This window comes from Oncorhynchus kisutch, linkage group LG17 (assembly GCF_002021735.2).
Source record: "Oncorhynchus kisutch isolate 150728-3 linkage group LG17, Okis_V2, whole genome shotgun sequence".
Taxonomy (NCBI): Eukaryota; Metazoa; Chordata; class Actinopteri; order Salmoniformes; family Salmonidae; genus Oncorhynchus; species Oncorhynchus kisutch.
The window spans coordinates 82265144-82287311 of NC_034190.2; positions in this window are offsets into that span (position 1 = coordinate 82265144).

Below are 22168 nucleotides of genomic sequence, written 5' to 3' on the forward strand. Positions count from 1 at the left end.
GATAACCAGTGTTGCCATGGAAATGAATCAGCACACGTGTCGTGAAAATGCAGAGTTAATCTCTCTGTTTTCCACTACAGATTTTGTAATTAGGAGTTACTGGTGCCAAGTCCCTAGGCAGTTATGTTATGAGTTACAAAGTAGCTGAATCGCCTACCTTGTTAACCAGCTCACAGCGTGGAGAATCGGCTGCCTGGCTAACCAGCTCACAGCGTTAGGAATCGCCTACCTTGTTAACCAGCTCACAGCGTGGAGAATCGGCTACCTTGCTAACTAGCTCACAGCGTGGGGAAGCGGCTACCTTGCTAACTAGCTCACAGCGTGGGGAAGCGGCTACCTTGCTAACTAGCTCACAGCGTGGGGAAGCGGCTACCTTGCTAACCTGCTTACAGCGTTGGGAATCGGCTACCTTGCTAACCTGCCTCCAGTGTTCGGAATCAGCTACCTTGCTAACTAGCTTACAGCGTGGGGATTCGGCTTCCTTGCTAACCAGGTCACAGCGTGGAGAATCGGCTAACTAGACCGGTAGCCTAGGGGTTAGAGCGTTGGGCCAGTAACCGAAAGTACGCTGGTTTGAGTACTTGAACCGACAAGGTGAAAAAAATCTGTCTGTGCCGTTGAGCAAGGCACTTAAACCCTCATTTGCTCCAGGGGCGCCGTACTGCTATGGCTGACCCTGTAAAACAACACATTTCAATGCGGCCTATCCGGCTAATGTGATAATAAAACTATTACTTTTATGAAAAGGATAAGTTTAGATCGAGCAGTCACCTGTAGTACCTTCAGAAAGAATTCAAATCCCTTTTGACCATATATTTCTATTACATTTTTTATTCCACATTTTGTAATGGATTATATTTAGATTTTGTGTCACTGGCCTACACAATGTCAAAGTGGAATTATGTTTATCTACATTTTTACAAATTAATTTAAAAAATAAAAAGCTAAAATGTCTTGAGTCAATAAGTATTCAAAACCCCTTTTGTTAGATTTGTGTAAAGATTTTCTTAAAGGTTTATGATTTTGGTTTTAAAGAAAAATATGTTGTAGCTTCCTGGTTGTACACTGACTGTCCTGTAGCTATTCCCTCTTCTGTTCGATAATGCATCCGCGTGTTTTGGTTTTAAAGAAAAACATGTTGTAGCTTCCTGGTTGTACACTGACTGTCCTGTAGCTATTCCCTCTTCTGTTCGATAATGCATCCGCGTGTTTTGGTTTTAAAGAAAAACATGTTGTAGCTTCCTGGTTGTACACTGACTGTCCTGTAGCTTCTGTTGGATAATGCATCCATGTGTTTTGTGTTGGCTCGGTCAGCATTGTAGACCCTACTCGTTTCTGTACACGCCATAATTATACTTATGGGCGACTGCAGAAATAGTGTTGTTGACTTCCTGTCGAGGTCAAAGGACATCACTAAGGTTTTAGCTACTGTTTTCCTGTTTCTGTTGCCAGTCTTCTTTTGAGGTTTTAGCTACATGAAGTAAGTACCTTACTATATTATATGTTCTAGTATATACATTTTGTTGGCCTTTATTTAACTAGGCAAGCCCTTACGGGGCCCCCAATCACGACCGGTTGTGTAACAGCCTGGATTCGAACCAGGGTGTCTGTAGTGACGCCTCTAGCACTGAGATGCAGTGCCTTAGACCGCTGCGCCACTCGAGAGCTACTTTAAGTCCAGGGAACATTGTCTGGGCACTCATTAATGGCACTATGAATATTTACCATCCGTAAATAAATAAAAAACGATTAAAAATGTGTTCTCTTTAAATAAGAAATGAAGTCATGAACACCGCTGCTTAGAGATATATTACCTGACAAGTGATGGGCTCTTAATGTATAGGGACCGTATATCAATGCTGTTTTAATACCAGGTGGGGTAGTGTGCTGCTTGGCGTGGTCATACCTCTCCTTCCATCACGCACCCTACACACCTCCGTCTGGTTTCTAGCCCTGCTGCCACCACTGAGCAGAGTAACAGTTATCTCCCCTCTGTAAATGGACAATAAACTGCCTTTTTAAGGGTAGTGTGCTGCTTGGCGTGGTCATACCTCTCCTTCCATCACGCACCCTACACACCTCCGTCTGGTTTCTAGCCCTGCTGCCACCACTGAGCAGAGTAACAGTTATCTCCCCTCTGTAAATGGACAATAAACTGCCTTTTTAAGGGTAGTGTGCTGCTTGGCGTGGTCATACCTCTCCTTCCATCACGCACCCTACACACCTCCGTCTGGTTTCTAGCCCTGCTGCCACCACTGAGCAGAGTAACAGTTATCTCCCCTCTGTAAATGGACAATAAACTGCCTTTTTAAGGGTAGTGTGCTGCTTGGCGTGGTCATACCTCTCCTTCCATCACGCACCCTACACACCTCCGTCTGGTTTCTAGCCCTGCTGCCACCACTGAGCAGAGTAACAGTTATCTCCCCTCTGTAAATGGACAATAAACTGCCTTTTTAAGGGTAGTGTGCTGCTTGGCGTGGTCATACCTCTCCTTCCATCACGCACCCTACACACCTCCGTCTGGTTTCTAGCCCTGCTGCCACCACTGAGCAGAGTAACAGTTATCTCCCCTCTGTAAATGGACAATAAACTGCCTTTTTAAGGGTAGTGTGCTGCTTGGCGTGGTCATACCTCTCCTTCCATCACGCACCCTACACACCTCCGTCTGGTTTCTAGCCCTGCTGCCACCACTGAGCAGAGTAACAGTTATCTCCCCTCTGTAAATGGACAATAAACTGCCTTTTTAAGGGTAGTGTGCTGCTTGGCGTGGTCATACCTCTCCTTCCATCACGCACCCTACACACCTCCGTCTGGTTTCTAGCCCTGCTGCCACCACTGAGCAGAGTAACAGTTATCTCCCCTCTGTAAATGGACAATAAACTGCCTTTTTAAGGGTAGTGTGCTGCTTGGCGTGGTCATACCTCTCCTTCCATCACGCACCCTACACACCTCCGTCTGGTTTCTAGCCCTGCTGCCACCACTGAGCAGAGTAACAGTTATCGCCCCTCTGTAAATGGACAATAAACTGCCTTTTTAAGGGTAGTGTGCTGTTTGGCGTGGTCATACCTCTCCTTCCATCACGCACCCTACACACCTCCGTCTGGTTTCTAGCCCTGCTGCCACCACTGAGCAGAGTAACAGTTATCGCCCCTCTGTAAATGGACAATAAACTGCCTTTTTAAGGGTAGTGTGCTGCTTGGCGTGGTCATACCTCTCCTTCCATCACGCACCCTACACACCTCCGTCTGGTTTCTAGCCCTGCTGCCACCACTGAGCAGAGTAACAGTTATCTCCCCTCTGTAAATGGACAATAAACTGCCTTTTTAAGGGTAGTGTGCTGCTTGGCGTGGTCATAGCTCTCCTTCCATCACGCACCCTACACACCTCCGTCTGGTTTCTAGCCCTGCTGCCACCACTGAGCAGAGTAACAGTTATCTCCCCTCTGTAAATGGACAATAAACTGCCTTTTTAAGGGTAGTGTGCTGCTTGGCGTGGTCATACCTCTCCTTCCATCACGCACCCTACACACCTCCGTCTGGTTTCTAGCCCTGCTGCCACCACTGAGCAGAGTAACAGTTATCTCCCCTCTGTAAATGGACAATAAACTGCCTTTTTAAGGGTAGTGTGCTGCTTGGCGTGGTCATACCTCTCCTTCCATCACGCACCCTACACACCTCCGTCTGGTTTCTAGCCCTGCTGCCACCACTGAGCAGAGTAACAGTTATCGCCCCTCTGTAAATGGACAATAAACTGCCTTTTTAAGGGTAGTGTGCTGCTTGGCGTGGTCATACCTCTCCTTCCATCACGCACCCTACACACCTCCGTCTGGTTTCTAGCCCTGCTGCCACCACTGAGCAGAGTAACAGTTATCTCCCCTCTGTAAATGGACAATAAACTGCCTTTTTAAGGGTAGTGGGCTGCTTGGCGTGGTCATACCTCTCCTTCCATCACGCACCCTACACACCTCCGTCTGGTCAGTTCTGCCTTTTTAAGCACAAGAAAAAGCAATAAGAGGAGGAGGATGAGGGAAGGGGATGAGGGAAGGGGATGAGGGAAGAGGAGGAGGGAAGGGGAGGAGGGAGGAGGGAAGGGGAGGAGGGAAGGGGAGGAGGGAAGGGGATGAGGGAAGGGGATGAGGGAAGGTGGGGTGTTAGCTCAATATAGACACTTAAGACCAGGGTTGTCACAGACACACTGAAAAAGCTCATCTCTAGACACACGCCGTTCTGGTCTTTGAGCTTGTAGCACTGTTAGTCAATACCTTATTTTCCCTAACTTTCTCTCCCCCCCCCCTTTCCCTCTCCCTCTCTCTCCACACTCTGACATATAATATTTTAGTAATTCCACTGGCATGCCTAGCCATCCAGGAAGGAACAAGCACCTCATATTACACCTCATATTACATGTGGTTGGTTGTTCCAATAACATGATGTCCTGCCCCAAGGCCTGGGTCTGGGCTTGGGATACGACCACGCCACTGTACTGAGCCACAGAGCAGGGGGAGTTGGGCCTGCTATAACCCGCCTCTGGGCTACTAGCCAGAACCACCAGGCAGACGCATCTAGAGGGCTACGGTGTTCCTGCCTGCCTCTCTTCCTCCAGCCTTCTCTTGTTGCTTCCCGCTAGCTACAGTAGCTGGACCGCTTTGAAAGAGAGCGACAGGGATTCTCCCTGTTCCTCCCTCACAGTTTTTCCCTCACCGATCCTCTCTCACTTCTCTCCCGCTAGCTAACTTGTATGAGTTTGGCTGCTACTAAAGAGTGCTACGTTGTTCCCACCTGCCCCTCTCCCTCACTACCTCCCTCCCTCCTCTCCCTCACTACCTCCCTCCCACCTCTCCCTCCCACCTCTCCCTCCCTCCCTCCCACCTCTCCATCCCTCCCACCTCTCCCTCACTACCTCCCTCCCACCTCTCCCTCACTACCTCCCTCCCGCCTGCCCCTCTCCCTCACTACCTCCCTCCCGCCTGCCCCTCTCCCTCACTACCTCCCTCCCGCCTGCCCCTCTCCCTCACTGCCCCTCTCCCTCACTACCTCTCTCCCTCCCGCCTGCCCCTCTCCCTCACTACCTCTCTCCCTCCCGCCTGCCCCTCTCCCTCACTACCTCCCTCCCTCCTGCCTGCCCCTCTCCCTCACTACCTCCCTCCCTCTCTCTTTCTCTCAGAGTGGAGGGAGGAGACTTAGAGGGCATCATGAAGAGAGGGAGGAGACGGGGCGTTATGGAGAGAGAGAGAGAGAGGGAGGAGACAGGGCGTTATGGAGAGAGAGAGGGAGGAGACAGGGTGTTATGGAGAGAGAGGGGGAGGAGACAGGGCGTTATGGAGAGAGAGAGAGGGAGGAGACAGGGCATTATGGAGAGAGAGGGGGAGGAGACAGGGCATTATGGAGAGAGAGGGGGAGGAGACAGGGCGTTATGGAGAGAGGGAGGAGACAGGGCGTTATGGAGAGAGAGAGAGGGAGGAGACAGGGCGTTATGGAGAGAGAGAGAGGGAGGAGACAGGGCGTTATGGAGAGAGAGAGAGGGAGGAGACAGGGCGTTATGGAGAGAGAGAGGGAGGAGACAGGGTGTTATGGAGAGAGAGAGAGAGAGGGAGGAGACTGTGAGGGTGTTATGGAGAGAGAGGGGGAGGAGACAGGGCGTTATGGAATATGAGCTGGGTTCTGCTCAATAATGTTCAAACAACTAAATATGCTGAAATGGCTCTGTAGCAGGCGTAGGGATCGACTCTCCTTGTTAAAAGGCTCTGTAGCGGGCGTAGGGATCGACTCTCCTTGTAAAAAGGCTCTGTAGCGGGCGTAGGGATTTACTCTCCTTGTAAAAAGGCTCTGTAGCGGGCGTAGGGATCGACTCTCCTTGTAAAAAGGCTCTGTAGCGGGCGTAGGGATTTACTCTCCTTGTAAAAAGGCTCTGTAGCGGGCGTAGGGATCAACTCTCCTTGTAAAAAGGCTCTTTAGCGGGCGTAGGGATCAACTCTCCTTGTAAAAAGGCTCTGTAGCGGGCGTAGGGATTTACTCTCCTTGTAAAAAGGCTCTGTAGCGGGCGTAGGGATTTACTCTCCTTGTAAAAAGGCTCTGTAGCGGGCGTAGGGATTTACTCTCCTTGTAAAAAAGGTTCTGTAGCGGGCGTAGGGATCGACTCTCCTTGTAAAAAGGCTCTGTAGCGGGCGTAGGGATTTACTCTCCTTGTAAAAAGGCTCTGTAGCGGGCCTAGGGATCGACTCTCCTTGTAAAAAGGCTCTGTAGCGGGCGTAGGGATCGACTCTCCTTGTAAAAAGGCTCTGTAGCGGGCGTAGGGATCGACTCTCCTTGTAAAAAGGCTCTGTAGCGGGCGTAGGGATTTACTCTCCTTGTAAAAAGGCTCTGTAGCGGGCGTAGGGATTTACTCTCCTTGTAAAAAGGCTCTGTAGCGGGCGTAGGGATCGACTCTCCTTGTAAAAAGGCTCTGTAGCGGGCGTAGGGATTTACTCTCCTTGTAAAAAGGCTCTGTAGCGGGCGTAGGGATCGACTCTCCTTGTAAAAAGGCTCTGTAGCGGGCGTAGGGATTTACTCTCCTTGTAAAAAGGCTCTGTAGCGGGCGTAGGGATTTACTCTCCTTGTAAAAAGGCTCTGTAGCGGGCGTAGGGATTTACTCTCCTTGTAAAAAGGCTCTGTAGCGGGCGTAGGGATTTACTCTCCTTGTAAAAAGGCTCTGTAGCGGGCGTAGGGATTTACTCTCCTTGTAAAAAGGCTCTGTAGCGGGCGTAGGGTTTTACTCTCCTTGTAAAAAGGCTCTGTAGCGGGCGTAGGGATTTACTCTCCTTGTAAAAAGGCTCTGTAGCGGGCGTAGGGATCGACTCTCATTGTAAAAAGGCTCTGTAGCGGGCGTAGGGATTTACTCTCCTTGTAAAAAGGCTCTGTAGCAGGCGTAGGGATCGACTCTCCTTGTAAAAAGGCTCTGTAGCGGGCGTAGGGATTTACTCTCCTTGTAAAAAGGCTCTGTAGCGGGCGTAGGGATTTACTCTCCTTGTAAAAAGGCTCTGTAGCGGTAGGTCCAATCTGCTTTGATTAGTAAAAGCGCTTACAGCAGTGAGACCGGGAGAATGCTGATTCTGTGGCGTGTGAATCCCTGACCTGTGAAAACGCAGCTTATTCACTCATTCTGTGGGAGAAAAGCGATCCCTTCTGCACAGGAGCCTATTAAACCACCAAGCGAAGCACACAGAGACACGCACACACTGTTCCACCAGCCAAGGCTCTTTTCTCTACCCTGTGGATATCTGTCTATTTTAGAAACAGACATGTTGTGGTTCTGACTGGGTTTAGAAACAGACATGTTGTGGTTTAGAAACAGACATGTTGTGGTTTAGAAACAGACATGTTGTGGTTTAGAAACAGACATGTTGTGGTTTAGAAACAGACATGTTGTGGTTCAGAAACATACATGTTGTGGTTTAGAAACAGACATGTTGTGTTTCAGACTGGGTTTAGAAACAGTCAAACAGTGAATTTCAAGTACAAAGACCAGGGTGGTTTTCCAATGCCTCACAAAGGAGGGCACCTATTGGTAGAAAAAAAAGCAGACATTGAATATCCCTTTGAGCGTAATGAAGTTATTAATTACACTTTGGATGGTGTATCAATACACCCAGTCACTACAAAGATACAGGCCTCCTTCCTAACTCAGTTGCCAGAGAGGAAGGAAACCACTCATGGATTTCACCATGAGGCCAGTGGTGATTATAAAACAGTAACAGAGTTTAATGGCTGTGATGGGAGAAAACTGAGGATGGATCAACAACATTGTAGTTACTCCACAATACTAACCTAACTGACAGAGTTTAATGGCTGTGACAGGAGAAAACTGAGGATGGATCAACAACATGGTAGTTACTCCACAATACTAACCTAACTGACAGAGTTTAATGGCTGTGACAGGAGACAACTGAGGATGGATCAACAACATTGTAGTTACTCCACAATACTAACCTAATTGACAGAGTTTAATGGCTGTGACAGGAGAAAACTGAGGATGGATCAACAACATTGTAGTTACTCCACAATACTAACCTAATTGACAGAGTTTAATGGCTGTGACAGGAGAAAACTGAGGATGGATCAACAACATGGTAGTTACTCCACAATACTAACCTAACTGACAGAGTTTAATGGCTGTGACAGGAGAAAACTGAGGATGGATCAACAACACTGTAGTTACTCCACAATACTAACCTAATTGACAGAGTTTAATGGCTGTGACAGGAGAAAACTGAGGATGGATCAACAACACTGTAGTTACTCCACAATACTAACCTAATTGACAGAGTTTAATGGCTGTGACAGGAGAAAACTGAGGATGGATCAACAACATTGTAGTTACTCCACAATACTAACCTAACTGACAGAGTTTAATGGCTGTGACAGGAGAAAACTGAGGATGGATCAACAACATGGTAGTTACTCCACAATACTAACCTAACTGACAGAGTTTAATGGCTGTGACAGGAGAAAACTGAGGATGGATCAACAACATGGTAGTTACTCCACAATACTAACCTAACTGACAGAAAGAAAAGAAGGCAGCCTGTACAGAATAAAATATTCCAACACAAGCATCTTGTTTGCAATAAGGCACTAAAGTAAAACTGCAGAAAATATTGCCTTTATAATCCCTTTAGTGCCTTGTCCTGAATAGAAAGCATTATGTTTGGGGCAAATACAACACATCACTGAGTATCACTCTTCATAGTTTCAAGCATGGTGGTGGCTGCATCATGTTATGGGTATGCTTGTCATCGGCAAGGGACTAGGGTGATAATAAAAATAAACAGAATATAACTAAATTCACCTTTCAGCAGGACAATAACATAAAACGTATACACTGGAGTTGTTTACCAAGACGACATTGAATGTTCCTGAGTGGCCGAGTTACAGTTTGAAAACCAGTGGCAAGACTTGACCGAGTTTGAAGAATAAAAAAAATACTCATGTTCAAGTTTTGTACAATCCAGTGGTGGGAATGTTCTTTGAGTTACCCAGAAAGACTTATAGCTGTAATCACTGCCAAAGGTGATTCTAACGTGTGTTGACTCGAGGTGTTAATAAGTATGTAACTGAGATATATTTGTGTTTGTTTATTTTTTTCATGGAATATGTTTGTATTTTTTACACACTTTGACATTACAGCGTATTTTGTGTAGATCGTTGACAAAACAAAATGTCCATTTTAATTCCACTTTGTAACGCAAAAAAAGTCCAGGGGTGGGGATACTTTCTGGATGTTTCTGTACGTGAAAAGGTATCGCCTGCGACAAAGCGTTAGCTTTTATTTCCGCCAACCGACCTTGTCATGATTTGTGGTGATGTAGTTAAACGTCCCGCCAACCGACCTTGTCATGATTTGTGGTGATGTAGTTAAATGTCCCGCCAACCGACCTTGTCATGATTTGTGGTGATGTAGTTAAACGTCCCGCCAACCGACCTTGTCATGATTTGTGGTGATATAGTTAAACGTCCCGCCAACCGACCTTGTCATGATTTGTGGTGATGTAGTTAAACGTCCCGCCAACCGACCTTGTCATGATTTGTGGTGATATAGTTAAACGTCCCGCCAACCGACATTGTCATGATTTGTGGTAATGTAGTTAAACGTCCCGCCAACCGACCTTGTCATGATTTGTGGTAATGTAGTTAAACGTCCCGCCAACCCCACCAGTATAAATGTGACCTTACATCTTACCGTCTTTGGCATTAAATCATCAACATTTCTATCGTCAGACGACATCAAGCTGGTCCTTGTCATTATGAAAAAGTATAAACACATAAAGATGGCAGTCTGCATGACACATCAGCAGCCGGGTTCACATGGCAGTCTGCATGACTCATCAGCAGCCAGGTCCACATGGCAGTCTGCATGACGCATCAGCAGCCAGGTCCACATGGCAGTCTGCATGACACATCAGCAGCCAGGTACACATGGCAGTCTGCATGACACATCAGCAGCCGGGTCCACATGGCAGTCTGCATGACACATCAGCAGCCGGGTCCACATGGCAGTCTGCATGACACATCAGCAGCCGGGTCCACATGGCAGTCTGCATGGCACATCAGCAGCCGGGTCCACATAGCAGTCTGCATGACACATCAGCAGCAGGGTCCACATGGCAGCAGGGTCCACATGGCAGTCTGCATGGCAGTCTGCATGACACATCAGCAGCAGGGTCCACATGGCAGTCTTACTTTCTCTAGATTTTGCATCACATTAAAAAACATCCTTTTAAAAAATATTTTTACAGTATGTCAATCTAGCAAGCCAGGCTACTAAAAGCTACTTTTTCTAGACAATGTTTTGGTTTGTTGCTAACATTAGCTTGTTGGCTATCTAGCTGACTATCCAGTTTATAAATGACCAGAGCATATCTGACAAAAGTTCAGAATATCAGAAAAGTTAACACATTACAAGGTAATTATTTACAAGTATGGCAAGCTGCTAACGTACTGTTATGAATGTGAAGACTTGAAAATCCGTGAATTTCCGTCCGATTTCGAGCTTGCGCTCACATTAGGTCACCGTGACAACGATCGCAACAGCGGAGTCAACGTTGAACGTCTCGTGCTCAGTTGCCGTAAGAAATGGCATTATAAAAGGCGAATGCTAACAAGAATGTGGTAAAACAATACAAATCCTATTTAAAAGGGGACTGTATAAACATAGCCCAAATCCATTTTTTCCCCAGGCAACATACAGCAAATCCTATTTAAAAGGGGACTGTATAAACATAGCCCAAATCCATTTTATTCCAGGCAACATACTGCAAATCCTATTTGAATCGGGGATAATTAATATTGGAATCACTTCTTTTACACCAGCCTTGTGCCAGCTGATGATTGACAGGACAGAGAAGGCAAATATGTCACTAAGGCTCTTAGTTCTGTACCACGTCAGAGAGATGTACTAATCTCCCTCTACACTAGCACACTCAAGTATATTTACCCTTAGACTGAAATCCAGGACTTAAACCCACACCACACGCCAGCGTTACTATCAGTCAGGTTGTTAGTGTATACTAACAGAGTTTACTGGATATAGAATACAAAACAAGAAAGTCAAAGTACATATATGGACAGAATTTAAATGTAGTTGTCATTTTAGTTGTAAGATCAACATTCTCCTCCACTTCACTGTAATGATGGTCAGACTCCCATCTCCTCTTCTGAGCAACTCTGCCTGGCTGCACTAATGGCTGTTTACACAACTCTGGATCTGCCACTAGAACCAACCTAGTCATCACATCACTCTCCTGCTGCTCTCTCTATTTTCTGTCTCTATATTCTGTCTCTATATTCTCTGTCTCTATCTTCTCTTGTCTCTCTATTCTCTGTCTCTCTATTCTCTGTGTCTCTATTCTCTGTGTCTCTATTTTCTTTCTCTCTATTCTGTCTCTCTATTCCCTCTCTCTCTATTCCCCCTCTCTCTATTCCCTCTCTCTATTCCCTCTCTCTCTATTCTCTCTCTATTCCCTCTGTCTCTATTCTGTCTCTTCTCTGTCTCTATTCTCTGTCTCACTATACTCTCTCTATTCTCTCTGTCTCTATTCTCTGTCTCTCTACTCTCTGTCTCTCTATTCTCTGTCTCTATTCTCTCGGTCTCTATTTTCTCTGTTCTCTCTGTCTCTCTATTCCCTTTGTCTCTATTCTGTTTCTTCTCTCTATTCTCTCTCTGTCTCTTCTTTGTTTCTATTCTTTGTCTATTCTGTCTCTCTATTGTTTCTCTCTCTCTATTCTCATCTATTCTGTCTCTTCTCTCTATTCCCTCTGCTCTATTCTGTCTTCTCTCTATTCTCTCTCCTCTCTATTCTCTGGTCCTCTCCTCCTTTCCCCTGGTCCTCTCCTCCTCCTTTCCCCTGGTCCTCTCCTCCTCCTTTCCCCTGGTCCTCTCCTCCTCCTTTCCCCTGGTTCTCTCCTCCTCCTTTCCCCTGGTCCTCTCCTCCTCCTTTCCCCTGGTCCTCTCCTCCTCCTTTCCCCTGGTCCTCTCCTCCTCCTTTCCCTGGTCCTCTCCTCCTCCTTTCCCCTGGTCCTCTCCTCCTCCTTTCCCTGGTCCTCTCCTCCTCCTTTCCCCTGGTCCTCTCCTCCTCCTTTCCCCTGGTCCTCTCCTCCTCCTTTCCCCTGGTCCTCTCCTCCTCCTTTCCCCTGGTCCTCTCCTCCTCCTTCCCTGGTCCTCTCCTCCTCCTTTCCCCTGGTCCCTCCTCCTTCCCCTGCCTCTCCTACTCCTTTCCCTGGTCCTCTCCTCCTCCTTTCCCCTGGTCCTCTCCTCCTCCTTTCCCCTGGTCCTCTCCTCCTCCTTTCCCCTGGTCCTCTCCTCCTCCTTCCCTGGTCCTCTCCTCCTCCTTTCCCCTGGTCCTCTCCTCCTCCTTTCCCCTGGTCCTCTCCTCCTCCTTTCCCCTGGTCCTCTCCTCCTCCTTTCCCCTGGTCCTCTCCTCCTCCTTTCCCCTGGTCCTCTCCTCCTCCTTTCCCCTGGTCCTCTCCTCCTCCTTTCCCCTGGTCCTCTCCTCCTCCTTTCCCCTGGTCCTCTCCTCCTCCTTTCCCCTGGTCCTCTCCTCCTCCTTTCCCCCTGGTCCTCTCCTCCTCCTTTCCCCTGGTCCTCTCCTCCTCCTTTCCCCTGGTCCTCTCCTCTTCCTTTCCCCTGGTCCTCCTCCTCCTCCTTTCCCCTGGTTCCTCTCCTCCTCCTTTCCCCTGGTCCTCTCCTCCGTCCTCCTCCTCCTTTCCCCTGGTCCTCTCCGCCTCCTTTCCCTGGTCTCTCCTCCTCCTCCTTTCCCCTGGTCTCTCCTCCTCCTTTCCCCTGTCTCGCTCCTCCTCCTTTCCCCTGGTCCTCTCCTCCCTCCTTTCCCCTGGTCCCTCTCCTCCTCCTTTCCCCTGGTCCTCTCCTCCTCCTACTTCCCCTGGTCCCTCTCCTCCTCCTTTCCCCTGGTCCTCTCCTCCTCCTTTCCCCTGGTCCTCTCCTCCTCCTTTCCCCTGGTCCTCTCTCCTCCTCCTTCCCCTGGTCCTCTCCTCCTCCCCTTTCCCCTGGTCCCTCTCCTCCCCCTTTCCCTGGTCCTCTCCTCCCCCTTTCCCCTGGTCCTCTCCTCCCCCTCCTTTCCCCTGGTCCTCTCTCCCCTTTCCCTGGTCCTCTCCTCCTCCTTTCCTCCCTGGTCCTCTCCCCCTTTCCCCTGGTCCTCTCCTCCTCCTTTCCCCTGGTCCTCTCCCCCCTTTCCCCTGGTCCTCTCCTCCTCCTTTCCCCTGGTCCTCTCCTCCCCCTTTCCCCTGGTCCTCTCCTCCTCCTTTCCCCTGGTCCTCTCCTCCTCCTTTCCCCTGGTCCTCTCCTCCTCCTTTCCCCTGGTCCTCTCCTCCTCCTTTCCCCTGGTCCTCTCCTCCCCTTTCCCCTGGTCCTCTCCTCCTCCTTTCCCCTGTCCTCTCCCCCTCCTTTCCCCTGGTCCTCTCCTCCTCCTTTCCCCTGGTCCTCTCCTCCTCCTTTCCCCTGGTCCTCTCCTCCTCCCTTCCCTGGTCCTCTCCTCCTCCTTTCCCCTGGTCCTCTCCTCCTCCTTTCCCCTGGTCCTCTCCTCCTCCTTTCCCCTGGTCCTCTCCTCCTCCTTTCCCCTGGTCCTCTCCTCCTCCTTTCCCCTGGTCCTCTCCTCCTCCTTTCCCCTGGTCCTCTCCTCCTTCCTTTCCCCTGTCCTCTCCTCCTTCCTTTCCCCTGGTCCTCTCCTCCTCCTTTCCCCTGGTCCTCTCCTCCTCCTTTCCCCTGGTCCTCTCCTCCTCCTTTCCCTGGTCCTCTCCTCCTCCTTCCCCTGGTCCTCTCCTCCTCCTTTCCCCTGGTCCTCTCCTCCTCCTTTCCCCTGGTTCTCTCCTCCTCCTTTCCCCTGGTCCTCTCCTCCTCCTTTCCCCTGGTCCTCTCCTCCTCCTTTCCCCTGGTCCTCTCCTCCTCCTTTCCCCTGGTCCTCTCCTCCTCCTTTCCCCTGGTCCTCTCCTCCTCCTTTCCCCTGGTCCTCTCCTCCTCCTTTCCCCTGGTCCTCTCCTCCTCCTTTCCCTGGTCCTCTCCTCCTCCTTTCCCCTGGTCCTCTCCTCCTCCTCCTTTCCCCTGGTCCTCTCCTCCTCCTTTCCCCTGGTCCTCTCCTCCCCCTTTCCCCTGGTCCTCTCCTCCCCCCCTTTCCCCTGGTCCTCTCCTCCTCCTTTCCCTGGTCCTCCTCCCCCTTTCCCCTGGTCCTCTCCTCCTCCTTTCCCCTGGTCCTCTCCCCCTTTCCCCTGGTCCTCTCCTCCTCCTTTCCCCTGGTCCTCTCCTCCCCCTTTCCCTGGTCCTCTCCTCCTCCTTTCCCCTGTCCTCTCCTCCCCCTTTCCCCTGGTCCTCTCCTCCTCCTTTCCCTGGTCCTCTCCTCCTCCTTTCCCCTGGTCCTCTCCTCCTCCTTTCCCCTGGTCCTCTCCTCCTCCTTTCCCCTGGTCCTCTCTCCCTTCCCTGTCCTCCTCCTCCTTTCCCCTGGTCCTCTCCTCTCCTTTCCCCTGGTCCTCTCCTCCTCCTTTCCCCTGGTCCTCTCCTCCTCCTTTCCCCTGGTCCTCTCCTCCTCCTTTCCCCTGGTCCTCTCCTCCTCCTTTCCCCTGGTCCTCTCCTCCTCCTTTCCCCTGGTCCTCTCCTCCTCCTTTCCCCTGGTCCTCTCCTCCTCCTTTCCCTGGTCCTCTCCTCCTCCTTTCCCCTGGTCCTCTCCTCCTCCTTTCCCCTGGTCCTCTCCTCCTCCTTTCCCCTGGTCCTCTCCTCCTCCTTTCCCCTGGTCCTCTCCTCCTCCTTTCCCCTGGTCCTCTCCTCCTCCTTTCCCCTGGTCCTCTCCTCCTCCTTTCCCCTGGTCCTCTCCTCCTCCTTTCCCTGGTCCTCTCCTCCTCCTTTCCCCTGGGTCCTCTCCTCCTCCTTTCCCCTGGTCCTCTCCTCCTCCTTTCCCCTGGTCCTCTCCTCCTCCTTTCCCCTGGTCCTCTCCTCCTCCTTTCCCCTGGTCCTCTCCTCTTCCTTTCCCCTGGTCCTCTCCTCTTCCTTTCCCCTGGTCCTCTCCTCCTCCTTTCCCTGGTCCTCTCCTCCTCCTTTCCCCTGGTCCTCTCCTCTTCCTTTCCCCTGGTCCTCTCCTCCTCCTTTCCCCTGGTCCTCTCCTCTTCCTTTCCCCTGGCCCTCTCCTCTTCCTTTCCCCTGGTCCTCTCCTCCTCCTTTCCCCTGGTCCTCTCCTCTTCCTCTACTCTGGCTCCTGCCACTTCTCCTCCTCCCCTCCTCTCGCTCTCCTTCCCTGCTCCGTCCCTCTTCTCATCCTTCCCTGCTCCGTCCCACTTCTCCTCCTTCCCTGCTCCGTCCCACTTCTCCTCCTCCCCTCCTCTCGCTCTCCTTCCCTGCTCCGTCCCACTTCTCTTCCTCCCCTCCTCGCTCTCCTTCCCTGCTCTGTCCCTCTTCTCCTCCTGCAAGTAACAGCCTTAACCTTTTGGCTTGGTGTCAAAGCAGGGGCCTTTTGTGGCTCGGTCATAAATCTGCCAGGAAAAACAATAACCATCTGTTCAGCCTGCAGAGGGAGAGAGGGGGGGGGGGGATAGCGAGACAGAGAGTGGAGCGGGCCAGATAGCGGACGGGATCAGTGTATAAACACAGGAGTTTAGCCCTCGGCCCTGGTTGCCCTGCCCTCGGCCCTGGTTGCCCTGCCCTCGGCCCTGGTTGCCCTGCCCTGTGTAGCACAGTGTACATAGGACCACCGAGACAAGCAATGACTCTAGCATCCCTGTTCGCTCATCATCTAGCCTTGGATACAGGCAGACAGAGACACAACCTGACATACAGAGAAAGACTAGGAAACTAAACGAACACACACACACTAAATACAATGACCATCACAACATGTAGTGAAGCATTCGAAGTGACAGTAGCAGTGAGACTGTATGGAACAGAGTCAGAGCAATGAGACTGTGGAGGGAACAGAGTCAGAGCAGTGAGACCGGATGGAACCGAGTCAGAGCAATGAGACTGGATGGAACAGAGTCAGAGCAATGAGACTGGATGGAACAGAGTCAGAGCAGTGAGACTGTGGATGGAACAGAGTCAGAGCAGTGAGACTGTGGAGGGAACAGAGTCAGAGCAGTGAGACTGGATGGAACAGAGTCAGAGCAGTGAGACTGGATGGAACAGAGTCAGAGCAGTGAGACTGGATGGAACAGAGTCAGAGCAGTGAGACTGGATGGAACCGAGTCAGAGCAGTGAGACTGGATGGAACAGAGAGTCAGAGCAGTGAGACTGGATGGAACAGAGAGTCAGAGCAGTGAGACTGGATGGAACAGAGAGTCAGAGCAATGAGACTGGATGGAACAGAGTCAGAGCAGTGAGACTGGATGGAACAGAGTCAGAGCAATGAGACTGGAGGGAACAGAGTCAGAGCAATGAGACTGGATGGAACAGAGTCAGAGCAATGAGACTGGATGGAACAGAGTCAGAGCAGTGAGACTGGATGGAACAGAGTCAGAGCAATGAGACTGGATGGAACAGAGTCAGAGCAATGAGACTGGATGGAACAGAGTCAGAGCAATGAGACTGGATGGAACAGAGTCAGAGCAAGTGAGACTGTGATGGAACAGAGTCAGAGCAGTGAGACTGTGGATGGAACAGAGTCAGAGCAGTGAGACTGTGGATGGAACAGAGTCAGAGCAGTGAGACTGTGGATGGAACAGAGTCAGAGCAGTGAGACTGTGGATGGAACAGAGTCAGAGCAGTGAGACTGGATGGAACAGAGTCAGAGCAGTGAGACTGTGGATGGAACAGAGTCAGAGCAGTGAGACTGTGGATGGAACAGAGTCAGAGCAGTGAGACTGTGGATGGAACAGAGTCAGAGCAGTGAGACTGTGGATGGAACAGAATCCGAGCAGTGAGACTGTGGATGGAACAGAGTCAGAGCAGTGAGACTGTGGATGGAACAGAGTCAGAGCAGTGAGACTGTGGATGGAACAGAGTCAGAGCAGTGAGACTGTGGATGGAACAGAGTCAGAGCAGTGAGACTGTGGATGGAACAGAGTCAGAGCAGTGAGACTGGATGGAACAGAGTCAGAGCAGTGAGACTGGATGGAACAGAGTCAGAGCAGTGAGACTGTATGGAACAGAGTCAGAGCAATGAGACTGTGGAGGGAACAGAGTCAGAGCAGTGAGACCAGATGGAACCGAGTCAGAGCAGTGAGACTGGATGGAACAGAGTCAGAGCAATGAGACTGGATGGAACAGAGTCAGAGCAGTGAGACTGTGAGGGTGGGAAGCAGAGGGAGTGAGAGCATTGAGGCTGATGGTGATATGAGGTAAGCCCTTTCCTTGATGGAAGATAATCCAACAGAGCAGACATGTCCTGCAGAGGGAAGCAGGCAGCATTCCAGAAGACCTTGATATTACCAAGCTCATGTTGAAGGCCTTTATAATACCAGGCTCATGTTGTCACTATCTTGTTCTGTGAGCTCGTTGACTGTAGCTAGCAATACTGTACTGCTCTGTAATGATTTACTGGGCCAGGGGAATAGAAGGGGCTGAATAAATATTTCAAGTATGTAATATATTATATATATATATATATATATATATATATATATATATATATATATATATATATCTATATCTATATATCTATATATCTATATATCTATATATATATATATATATATCTATATCTATATCTATATCTATATATATATCTATATGTGTATATATCTGTATATATATAGATATATGTATATATATATGTGTATATATCTGTATATATATATGTGTATATATCTGTATATATATATGTGTATATATCTGTATATATATGTGTATATATCTGTATATATATATGTGTATATATATATATATGTGTATATATCTGTATATATATATATATATGTGTGTATATATCTGTATATATATGTGTATATATCTGTATATATATGTGTATATATCTGTATATATATGTGTATATATCTGTATATATATGTGTATATATCTGTATATATATGTGTATATATCTGTATATATATGTGTATATATCTGTATATATATCTGTATATATATATGTGTATATATCTGTATATATATATATATATGTATATATATCTGTATATATATCTGTATATATATATGTGTATATATCTGTATATATATATGTGTATATATCTGTATATATATATGTTATCTGTATATATATATGTGTATATATCTGTATATATATGTGTATATATCTGTATATATATCTGTGTATATATATATATATGTGTATATCTGTATATATATATATATATATGTATATATATGTGTATATATCTGTATATATATATGTGTATATATCTGTATATATATATATGTGTATATATCTGTATATATATGTGTATATATCTGTATATATATGTGTATATATCTGTATATATATGTGTATATATCTGTATATATATATGTGTATATATCTGTATATATATATGTGTATATATCTGTATATATATATATGTGTATATATCTGTATATATATATATGTGTATATATCTATATATATATATATGTATATATATATGTGTATATATCTGTATATATATATGTGTATATATCTGTATATATATATGTGTATATATCTGTATATATATGTGTATATATCTGTATATATATCTGTGTATATATATATATATTGTGATATATCTGTATATATATATATATATGTGTATATATATATGTGTATATATGTGTATATATATATGTGTATATATCTGTATATATATATGTGTATATATCTGTATATATATATGTGTATATATCTGTATATATATATGTGTATATATCTGTATATATATATGTGTATATATCTGTATATATATATGTGTATATATCTGTATATATATGTGTATATATCTGTATATATATGTGTATATATCTGTATATATATGTGTATATATCTGTAATTATATGTGTATATATCTGTGTATATATATGTGTATATATCTGTAATAATATGTGTATATATCTGTGTATATATATGTGTATATATCTGTGTATATATCTGTATATATATATATGTGTATATATCTGTATGTGTATATATATCTATGTGTATATATATCTATCTATATGTATATATATGTATATGTATCTATATGTATATATATCTATATGTATATCTGTATATATATACAGTGCCTTGCGAAAGTATTCGGCCCCCTTGAACTTTGCGACCTTTTGCCACATTTCAGGCTTCAAACATAAAGATATAAAACTGTATTTTTTGTGAAGAATCAACAACAAGTGGGACACAATCATGAAGTGGAACGACATTTATTGGATATTTCAAACTTTTTTAACAAATCAAAAACAAAAAATTGGGCATGCAAAATTATTCAGCCCCGTTAAGTTAATACTTTGTAGCGCCACCTTTTGCTGCGATTACAGCTGTATGTCGCTAGCCAGACCGTCTCACGTTATCTCTGTTCAGGCAGTAGCAGCTAGCCAGACCGTCTCACGTTATCTCTGTTCAGGTAGTAGACCGTCTCACATCATCTCTGTTCAGGCAGTAGACCGTCTCACGTTATCTCTGTTCAGGCAGTAGCCCGTCTCACGTTATCTCTGTTCAGGCAGTAGCAGCCAGCCAGACCGGCTCACGTTATCTCTGTTCAGGCAGTAGCAGCCAGCCAGACCGTCTCACGTTATCTCTGTTCAGGCAGTAGCAGCCAGCCAGACCGTCTCATGTTATCTCTGTTCAGGCAGTAGCAGCCAGCCAGACCGTCTCATGTTATCTCTGTTCAGGCAGTAGCAGCTAGCCAGACCGTCTCACGTTATCTCTGTTCAGGCAGTAGCAGCCAGCCAGACCGTCTCACGTTATCTCTGTTCAGGCAGTAGACCGTCTCACATCATCTCTGTTCAGGCAGTAGACCGTCTCACGTTATCTCTGTTCAGGCAGTAGCCCGTCTCACGTTATCTCTGTTCAGGCAGTAGCAGCCAGCCAGACCGTCTCACGTTATCTCTGTTCAGGCAGTAGCAGCCAGCCAAGACCGTCTCACGTTATCTCTGTTCAGGCAGTAGCAGCTAGCCAGACCGTCTCACGTTATCTCTGTTCAGGCAGTAGACCGTCTCACATCATCTCTGTTCAGGCAGTAGACCGTCTCACGTTATCTCTGTTCAGGCAGTAGCCCGTCTCACGTTATCTCTGTTCAGGCAGTAGCAGCCAGCCAGACCATCTCACGTTATCTCTGTTCAGGCAGTAGCAGCCAGCAAGACCGTCTCACGTTATCGCTGTTCAGGCAGTAGACCGTCTCACGTTATCTCTGTTCAGGCAGTAGCAGCCAGCCAGACCGTCTCACGTTATCTCTGTTCAGGCAGTAACAGCCAGCCAGACCGTCTCACGTTATCTCTGTTCAGGCAGTAGCAGCCAGCCAGACCATCTCACGTTATCTCTGTTCAGGCAGTAGCAGCCAGCCAGACCGTCTCACGTCATCTCTGTTCAGGCAGTAGACCATCTCACATTATCTCTGTTCAGGCAGTAGACCATCTCACATTATCTCTGTTCAGGCAGTAGACCGTCTCATGTTATCTCTCTTCAGGCAGTAGACCATCTCACATTATCTCTGTTCAGGCAGTAGCAGCCAGCCAGACCGTCTCACGTTATCTCTGTTCAGACAGTAGCAGCCAGCCAGACCGTCTCACGTCATCTCTGTTCAGGCAGTAGACCATCTCACATTATCTCTCTTCAGGCAGTAGACCATCTCACATTATCTCTGTTCAGGCAGTAACAGCCAGCCAGACCATCTCACATTATCTCTGTTCAGGCAGTAGCAGCCAGCCAGACCATCTCCCGTTATCTCTGTTCAGGCAGTAGACCATCTCCCATTATCTCTGTTCAGGCAGTAGCAGCCAGCCAGACCGTCTCACGTTATCTCTGTTCAGGCAGTAGACCGTCTCACGTTATCTCTGTTCTCCCCCCATACTGTACTGTCTCTAGTCATCCTATTTAGCTAGCCTTCCTACGGATGCTGCAGGATTGTCTGTAGAGAGAGTTGGGGGTTCAGGGTGGGGGAGAGAGAGTTGGGGATTCAGGGTGGGGGAGAGAGAGTTGGGGGTTCTGGGTGGGTGTCATTCAGAGTGTGTGTGTATAATTCAGTGTGTGTGTGCGTGTCATTCAGAGTGTGCAGTAGTTAATGTAGCTGTGCTTCCTCCCTCAGCTGAGTCCTCTGATCCATGTGTTAATGTCCTCACTCCGACATTGATTTCCGGCCGGTCCTTTGGTGCAACGGATTTATCCCTCGTTCTGACAGACTTAACACACACACACACTTAGAATAATACACACACACACACACACACACACACACACACACACACACACACACACAGCCCTGGCTCTGAATGTTTGATTAAAGTTCAATAGACTCCTCCAGCGGCAGGGCGAAGAACCGTTTCAGGTCCTATTTGTAGCAGCAAAGCTCTCCCCAACATGTTCATTGTTCCCATTCAGCCGCTTGCCACCCAGGCAGCCCCAACAGCACTGCTCCTAATACCCCATCATTCAGCCAGCCAGCCAGACTGCCTCCCGCTCTCCCTGCCTCCCGCTCTCCCTGCCTCCCGCTCTCCCTGCCTCCCTGCCTAATCCTGCAACTGACAGACAGACACAACCACAGCAGCAGTGCAAACACACCCGGGCTACTTGCAAAACCTGCCGTGGAGTCATGGACTCGGTGACCTGGAGCCATGGTCTCAGTCCACTCCAAACCACGACGGTCTTTTTCTCGTTATGTGACGCAGTGGCTGTTAGATCATCTTAATATCTAACTTGGATGTTTTAGTACATTAGGGAATGATTTACCATGTCTGAAATAAAACACACAGCTCTTATTTTTGGGAGTTATTTTAATGCAAAGTGATGCAATGTTTCCCTGACAATTTATTTTTCAGCAACGGTGGCGAGTTGGTTTAGACGCCCTCCTTTTGGCCACAGAGACTAAATGTTGCTGTTTTAATGCAATTCTACACATTTTGTTATGGAATGGAGAGTGATTGGGAATGTTAATGTCGTGAGTGTGAATGCCGTGCGTGTGTGGATACGCACTGTTTTCACCTGGTTCCTACATGAGTAAGATACACGGTTCAGTGTTCCTGGTACTCGTTCCTTATCCTCTTTCCTCTTTCTCTTCTTTCTCTTTCTCTTTCTCTTTCTCTT